The 9414-nt window shown below is 32.6% G+C and overlaps 1 long non-coding RNA gene across 1 annotated transcript; it reads left to right on the top strand.

The window, feature by feature from the left end:
* The first annotated feature begins 1996 nt into the window (after nt 1-1996).
* Nucleotides 1997-6973, top strand: LOC110455278. Its single transcript, XR_002463436.1, has 2 exons — nt 1997-2736; nt 2852-6973. It is a non-coding gene; the product is annotated as an uncharacterized LOC110455278 (long non-coding RNA).
* Nucleotides 6974-9414: the final 2441 nt, after the last annotated feature.

Raw genomic sequence — 9414 nt, 5'->3', positions numbered from 1 at the left:
AATTATATATAACATTGCTGTACATTTCAATTATGTGATAAATACAAAACCTGTTAATTCCTTGAATAACTTTACAATGTAAATATCTGCTCATGGTTCTCTGTATATTTTGTTCTTTTTTAAAACATGTGTGTATACCTGGTAGATTTTTTTTATCTCCATAAATATTACTCATTTGCATCAATCCTTTGTTCAGTTGATATTATTTTAATTGTATACATGTATATATGTGACATACTTTTGACACAAGCTGAAACATAATTAAAATGTACACAGTTGACAAATTGACAATGACCTGTATATATATACAGCTGACATATGTATGTTGATTCTCGCTAGAAATGTATTCTTCTATATATATTATAATGTGTAATTGATACTATAAAAATTTACTCTTTGTGACAGGTATATGATTGGACAAGGTTGGCATGCACACACACATTTAGTATAATGTTTGGATACCCTGAAAGCTCAATAATAAGCCTGATTTGAAAATAGGCTGGCTTTGACGATAAGTCTGGGATATATTCCTTGCAGTGAAATATATTTCGAAAGTCCGCCAGTTTTGAAAAAAGGTCCGCTTTTGAAATAAAGAAAAATCAAAAGATTCCTGTGTTACTGCCGAAAACCATTATTAATTGTTGGAAACTGTTTTTTCCAGCATGAGTGTAAATAATTTTTTTTTGGGGAGGGGGGGAATGCCTTGCAGGACTTTAATGAGAAATAATAAAGATTAAAAAAACAACAGTGTTCTGAGAGTAAAAAAAGTCAGCAGGGCGAGACAGGATTTAAACCCTGAACTTCAGATTTTGATATTATCGCACTAACCCATTGTGCTACCTGGTCAACAGAAGTGTCCTGACCCAACTGTGCTACAGTATATATCCAAACGAAAGTTTAAAGGGAGGTTACTGTATATACAAAAGAACTAAAGAGCATTGGGGCAGGGATCCTCAAGCGAGGCAGGCTTGTACTACGTTGAAAGGGTACAGTATTGCTTTCCTATGAAATGACTCAATATTAATAATATCATTGAGCTTTACAGTTAACGTTTTCTACTTGTAATATTGACAAGTTACAAAATTGAAAATTACAAATACATTTCTGTAATGACAAGTTACAATGATTGACAAGTTCCAACTCTGACCAGTTGAAATGTGAACAAATTTCAATGTTGACAAGTTTTGACAAGTTTCAATGTTGACAAGTTTCAATGTTGACAAGTTTCAAAGTTGACTTGTTATACTGATGACCAGTTGTAATGTTGACTTGTTAAAATGTTGACTTATTGTTTTATCAACAAAATACAGTGTTGACTAGGCATACTATTGACAACTTTCAATGTTTGACATGGTATACTGCTGACTTGGTATAACATTGACTAGATGTATTGACATCAAAAGGTTGCATTGTTGACAGGTTTCGATGTTGACTAGTGTTGAAAAGTTACAATGAAGACTAACGTCTATGATGATCATGTGGCTGTCTTATACGGTACTGACAAATTACATCGCCCAAAAATGACACTGTTAACTAGCTTAAATGTTGACAAAATCAGTGTTGATTAGTGAAAACAAAATCACAGTGTTGACTTAGTGAAAACAAAATTACAATGTTGACTAGTGAAAACAAAATTACAATGTTGACTAGCTAAATTGTTGACAAAATTACAGTGTTGACTAGCTAAATTGTTGACAAAATTAGTGTTGACTAGCTAAATTGTTGACAAAATTACAGTGTTGACTAGCTAAATTGTTGACAAAATTAGTGTTGACTAGCTAAATTGTTGACAAAATTACAGTGTTGACTAGCTAAATTGTTGACAAAATTAGTGTTGACTAGCTAAATTGTTGACAAAATTACAGTGTTGACTAGCTAAATTGTTGACAAAATTACAGTGTTGACTAGCTAAATTGTTGACAAAATTACAGTGTTAACTAGCTAAATTGTTGACAAAATTAGTGTTGATTAGTGAAAACAAAATCACAGTGTTGACTTAGTGAAAACAAAATTACAATGTTGACTAGTGAAAACAAAATTACAATGTTGACTAGCTAAATTGTTGACAAAATTACAGTGTTGACAAGCTAAATTGTTGACAAAATTACAGTGTTGACTAGCTAAATTGTTGACAAAATTACAGTGTTAACTAGCTAAATTGTTGACAAAATCAGTGTTGATTAGTGAAAACAAAATCACAGTGTTGACTTAGTGAAAACAAAATTACAATGTTGACTAGTGAAAACAAAATTACAATGTTGACTAGCTAAATTGTTGACAAAATTACAGTGTTGACTAGCTAAATTGTTGACAAAATTACAGTGTTGACTAGCTAAATTGTTGACAAAATTACAGTGTTGACTAGCTAAATTGTTGACAAAATTAGTGTTGACTAGCTAAATTGTTGACAAAATTACAGTGTTGACTAGCTAAATTGTTGACAAAATTACAGTGTTGACTAGCTAAATTGTTGACAAAATTACAGTGTTGACTAGCTAAATTGTTGACAAAATTACAGTGTTGACTAGCTAAATTGTTGACAAAATTACAGTGTTGACTAGCTAAATTGTTGACAAAATTACAGTGTTGACTAGCTAAATTGTTGACAAAATTACAGTGTTAACTAGCTAAATTGTTGACAAAATTACAATGTTGACAAGCTAAATTGTTGACAAAATTTCAATGTTGACTAGTGAAAACAAAATCACAGTGTTGACTAGTGAAAACAAAATTACAGTGTTGACTAGTGAAAACAAAATTACAATGTTGACTAGTGAAAACAAAATTACAGTGTTGACTAGTGAAAACAAAATTACAATGTTGACTAGCTAAATTGTTGACAAAATTACAGTGTTGATTGTTGGCAAAGTTTAAGACTTGTTTGAGTGCCTTCTTTACATCCATCCCAGACTCCAGAAAAATGACGGGGAACTCTGCAATATAATTAATCACAGTTTATGTCTGTAATATTTTACAATGACATGTCATGTGTTGTGTAGTCATGTGCAATACTTTCATTTATACGTTTATCAGTTTCTAATTATGTTTCAATTTCTCATTATTGAATAATTCTTGAAACATGATGACTATCCCCGATATATATAAAGGGTAATTTGTTATCATGTTATTCATCACATATACTATATACTCATTGATACTATACGTATGTACATTATCACTATTTGTCATAACAAACTATCATTACAAGATTGTAACATTAAATCATTCACCCCTTCATCTTTAAACTGGACTTACCCAGTTTTTGATTTGGTAAGGTTCAAATGTAACTTTAGAGGTGAATTGGTTCATATTCTCTGTCATTCTCTTCAATAAGGTACAAGCAAGTGAGGGAGGGGTGATAACTGTATTGTGGGCATTCACTACAGTAAATCAAGGCCACCCTGGGGGGTCCAAATAGTGTGACTGTCCACAGCATTATAATTCGTTGTAATATACATAGCAAATCTATGTAAGATTATAAATGAGGGGTACTTTTTGTATTACAGGAATTCATTGTGTTAAAAATGAGATGGCTCAATGAGTAAGTTAGCATGTTATGTAACAGTTTTGTATGCACGGTGTATTTGACACTCCAGATTTTGATATACACAAATGAGTAATACAAACTGAACTAAACCTTGCAATAAACTGCTCTTAAACTATTTAATTAACCTTAAATAGTAATAACCTGAAATAAGTTGACCTATACATGGAGTAAACTTCTCAACATCACTTTTTAAGTAACGTTTTATAAAGCATGCAGATTTAGACAATATTTTATGTCTATTGATAATTTGGAACAACTTAGGATTTCATTTGTTAATAAATATGATTGAAGAGGTTTAAATTAAATGATATGTAAAATAATTTGGTGATATTAATCCATAACTATAATTTCAATAAGAAGAAAGACAGATATTGAGAAGTACATAATCTAATTAATCAAAGAGTGGAAACAGAAAGTAGGAAGGAAAAATAAACAGGTGACGTGTCTTACAACGAAGAAGTTCTAAAATACAGTACATATCACTTTTTATGGACAGTACAATAAAAAGTAATCTTTTTATATCTTTAATATTATTCTTCCATTTATAATGATATAGATTACAATGTACATGTGTTTGTGTTCATTTGTACATTTGTATTGCAATGCTGCAATACCGACTTCTGCTATTATCTAGCTATGTATTTCAATAGCATTTCTCTCTTTTAGGAGTGTTAATTTACAGACATAAACATTGAAAATGTATTGGTCGATAAAGAAGCATTGTAATAACATACGCAGTTGTTTGTTAACCTGTTAACCCCTAAAATTTCATAATGAACTATTCCAACCTTTGAATTGGAGCAGTTCAAATGTGTCTTCAGGGGTGAATAAGTTCAAAGAAATCAATAATGTAGATCCATTTTTTGTCTAGATTAATTTTGTTACTTTACACTGCAAGCACATTGTTATTGGTTGTGTTGTAAGAATATTTTTGCCATGGACTTAGATCGTGAAATATAATGTAGGTATACATTTTGCTTTTCAAAATATACAATCATCAGAAATATTGTTGGGCATTTGTTTGTACATTCTGAACCTGTTTTATGGTAAAAGCTTTATTTGAGTTTTCCTATCTACTGCAGACTTAGATTTTGAAGCCTGATGAATATCCCTGAGAATGTCTGTTTTAGACAGTCTAGTTCTAGAGCTACTTACCATCACCTGACTTTGTCATGGAATTCTAAATTGACTAAATAACATGAAGATTGTGAGTTTTCAAGATGTCCAATCCCACACCTACTCTCCTCGATGTTTTCAAATCTCCGAGGGGGGAGACCATCATCTGTGCAACAACCGGGAGGTCTGTTCCATAGTGGTGATATATAGTATTATTCAACAGCCCACATTCATAGTAACAAAGAAGTACAAATAAAAAGAATGAGCAACAACAGTTTTGAACACAATCAAGGTGTTGTTTCTCATCCTTTCTATTTGTCTCCTTGTATTGTATGTCACGTGTTCAGGGTGCCTTATCCTAGGCAAATACACTCTGAGCGTGTGGGCTTTTGGACTGCCTACTACCAGGCTATTCCATGGATTGTAAGTGGGCAGGGTATCTTCTTTTAGGCTAATGAAATATCTGGGCTTGCAGGATTTTGTACAGCATAATACCAGGCTATTCCATGGATTGCAAGTTTGCAGGCTGTCTTATCCTAGACTTATAGTTGAGCTTGTTGGCTTTTCGACTATCTAATACCAGGCTATTCCATGGATGTCAGGTTTCATGCTGTCTTATCCTAGACTAATAGTCTCTGGGCTTGTTGGCTTTTGACTGTCTAATACCAGGCTATTCAAGAGAATGTAAGGTGTCATGCTGTCTTATCCTAGACTTATAGTCTCTGGGCTTGTTGGCTTTTCGACTGTCTAATTCCAGGCTATTCCAGGGATTGTAAGGTTTCCGGCTGTCTTATCCTAGACTTATAGTCTCTGGGCTTGTTGGCTTTTGGACTGTCTAATTCCAGGCTATTCCAGGGATTGTAAGGTTTCAGGCTGTCTTATCCTAGACTTATAGTCTCTGGGCTTGTTGGCTTTTGGACTGTCTAATTCCAGGCTATTCCAGGGAGTGTAAGGTTTCAGGCTGTCTGTTGAAGTACTAGAAAGGTCTACAGTAGAACCTTAGTTTTGATGTTGTGGTAAGACTGACCATGAATTTTGTTCAGGACATCATACTCAATATATTGTTGACTTTTTCTGTGAAGAATACAGAAACAAATTTGATACATCATTTGTTTAATTAGATTTATGTAAATCAGTACAATTGTATCCGTTAGATATTTTGCAAGAAATCATCATTTAGACAGTCAGTACAATTATATTTGTTAGGATACTTTTTTTTCAAGAAATCATCATTTAGACAGTCAGTACAATTGTATTTTTTAGATACTTTTTTTCAAGAAATCATCATTTAGACAGTCAGTACAATTATATTTGTTAGATACTTTTTTTCAAGAAATCATCATTTAGACAGTCAGTACAGTTATATTTCTTAGATACTTTTTTTCAAGAAATTCTCATTTAAACAGCTGCAAGTTCAAATAAGAATTTTTAAAAAAAATTTTACTTCATGTAACTTATCTGTTTTTGAGTAGTCAAATATTCTCTTTAAATTTTCTGTATCATGAAACAATTTAGAAGACAATGTAATAAAATAAAGTCAGAATTAAATGTCATGGTATGACATGATGAGGTTGCGTGTAACAAAATATTTCTTTCCCCAGTTCTTCATTACTTTGTTTGCTTACCGGTAATGAGAAGCTAATGTCAAACTTTCATCTTGTTTGATTCAAAAATAGTGACACTTATAATAAAATTAAATAAATAGAGATTCAACATCCTCTTTGAGGTAATGCTATCCAAAAAAATGTAGGTAATGTTTTACCAATGTCACAAAAAAACACTTCGAAAAATTGAAGAAAGGACTTGTTAACTCATTCAGTCATGAAACTTCATAATGAACAATTTCAACCAATGAATTGGAAGAGTTTAAATGTGTCTTCAGGGGTGAAAAACTGAACCCTGAATCTTTCTCGAATGCCACGGGAGTTCTACTTGTTTTCATTTGATAATTTATGTTTATATGTTGGATCTGTTTTTATGTAACTCGAAACCTAATTATTGTTCACATTTTGAAAACTTGATTTATTATTGTACAAGAAATTATGAAATAATATTATTTACTTCACTTTACTTACAAGTGTGTTCCATGAGTTCACTGTCACCAATCTCTCTAGTCGTTTAGTATACAATCTAGTCAGTGTGTATTATACACACACCCCATGTACTTCCCTGTAAAATGAACACCTTCCTTCACATTACTGGAGTATATATATATATATAGTATTATAGATCGACTGTATATCTGTTATTATAAGTGGTGTATATTTTCTCTATTTTTGTGGTTATGTGTAATAAACTTATTACATGGTGCATCAAATATTGTACGTTTTATTTATATTCTTGATAAAAAGGATCTTACATCATGAGTTTCCATTTCATTTGAGATTAATGAAACGATTCTTAGAATTTTTCAATTTAGTGAGCCTCTGGCGAGCTAAAATGCAAAAAAAAATATGAGTTTCATTTATTTCATATAAAATGAAAACGAGTGCGAGATCCTTTTTATCACATAACCAAGATTTGAGGTATTTATTCATGTACATACAATCTTGAAATGTAAAAAGCCACCATTTTGACTCCAGTGGGTAAGTCTTTGAGGTCATGTACTTGTCCTAGACGTGACGTCATAATTGAACCTTACAATCAATCACAGGGCTGATACTGTGTAGGTCATTACATGGGATAATAGCAAAAAACTATCCAATCTGATTAAAATCATATGATATCGTTTAGGCGTAGTACGAAGTTAACGAAGCCATGTAACATGATTTTAATCAGATTGAAAACTATGACGTGGGTATATTCACTGGATAACACAATACATTATGTGATCAATTGATATTATATACAAGTATAGCTTCATCAAGCCGAAGTTTCAGAGAAATGACATGCATTGTGTTGTTTAGACTTTGAAAGGGAAATGCAAGTCCAAGTGGATGACTCACTCTTTCTATAAAAAAACGTTTCTATAAAACATTTTATTCTTCAAACAAACGTTCCAAAAAAACGTTTCATATGTATCTTGCATCACAGAGCAAGCAGCGGCTTTGACATAGCTTTTAATATAACTATTTGTTAAATTGTTTCTACACTCGAAGCGGCAAACGTAAGTTCTGAAAGATATGTCCAATTTATTTGCATTTATGTTTACAATAAAACATTACAAACTAATTTCAGAAAATTTGACATCGCAATATGGTTACTCCTGTCGCTTTTTCCAAATAAACGTTATTCCATAAGTTGACTTACATTATGTACATGTTTATGTATCCCGTAAATAATACCCGAATGGATTAGCCTACAGGAATTTTGGATGATGCAAACTAAATTTGAACGGAAAAGACTTGACGCATATCAGTCATCTACATTGTACCATATATAAGACATTGTAAAATCTTTCCCTTTGACCTTTAGCAATATGAATCCATTGTTTGACCTACATTATAGACCCCCTTGATACTATACCTGTGTGCGGATTGGCTAACATGAAGTTACGATGATGCAAACTAAATTTGAACGAAAAACAGTTGACGCATATCAGTCGCCTACCGCGTATGACGTTGTGAAATCTTTCTCGTTGACCTTTGCCCTTCAGCAATATGAACTCACTGTAAGGTGTTTTCGGTTGACGTTGTCCATCGCCTAATCACACAATGACAAGAAGATTCTTTTTAAAAGCTTACAAACATTTTATTATCATTACATTGACAAGTAATTAAGAACATCGGCGGAACCACACAAGGATCTATCGTTACATCAGGGTGTCATCTATATATGATCAGTACTTAATGCCTGGGGGATCACATATGTTCTACTACGACACCCTGATATAGATCTACATACCATACGACATCGCTTAAAATCACGAACCTGTACCATAGGGACCCGGGGAGGATTTGTTTCAGTTGTTAAATTTTGACCTTTCGTGACGTGTAGAATTTGTCGTTATCAGGATTTAAATCAATAATCGGTCAAATTGCCTTCCAATGATGTACATTTGTTTTTATTGGCGAGGCACTATTTTGCCTGGGTGTTGATATACAGTAAACCCTTATGACGTCTAATGTGATATTCAGGTCCCTCTTTTAGATACTACTTGTAATAATTTATTTAACCATCTGTGCATTGAAACATATACACACCAGAGAGAGAGAGAAGAGAGTAGGTGTGGAGAAAGGGATGACCCAACAAGAGGCAGATGATAGGAGCGAAATATAGACGGGGAAAGGGAAATCGGAGAGTAGGGGATACTGGGCGTAGGATGAGAGGGAAAGAGAGAAAGACATCACATTTTAAATTATTTTTTATTGTAGCATTTTACGTGGCCCTTTACCTTTAAATATGACTTTAAACGTATACTAAGCTTATCTTATTTTAAATATTACATGTATAATAACCAAAGCAATAGCGACCGAAATGACTGCATAACACACTTTGAATAAAATAACACAAAATTATTGTGTATTACAATGCACTCATTCAATGTACAAAACTATACTGAACAAAATTACTGTATCCGGCTATATGTAATTCTGATGTGCAATAATGAACACCATACCCGTGTTTTGCAATACATCCTTATGTAGGAATCTTACTATACATTACTTTAACGTACTTAATGAAATGCCCGTATCTTGCAATCCATTGTTATAATGTACAAGGCTATACCACGGAATTAGATTAGATTGTTATCTAAGTCCGTGGCTACACTGAACAAAATGCCTGTATCTTACGATACATTTCTTTAACGT

This window comes from Mizuhopecten yessoensis, unplaced genomic scaffold (assembly GCF_002113885.1).
Source record: "Mizuhopecten yessoensis strain PY_sf001 unplaced genomic scaffold, ASM211388v2 scaffold8195, whole genome shotgun sequence".
NCBI classification, from domain to species: Eukaryota; Metazoa; Mollusca; class Bivalvia; order Pectinida; family Pectinidae; genus Mizuhopecten; species Mizuhopecten yessoensis.
This window is presented reverse-complemented; position numbering and strand designations above follow the sequence as displayed.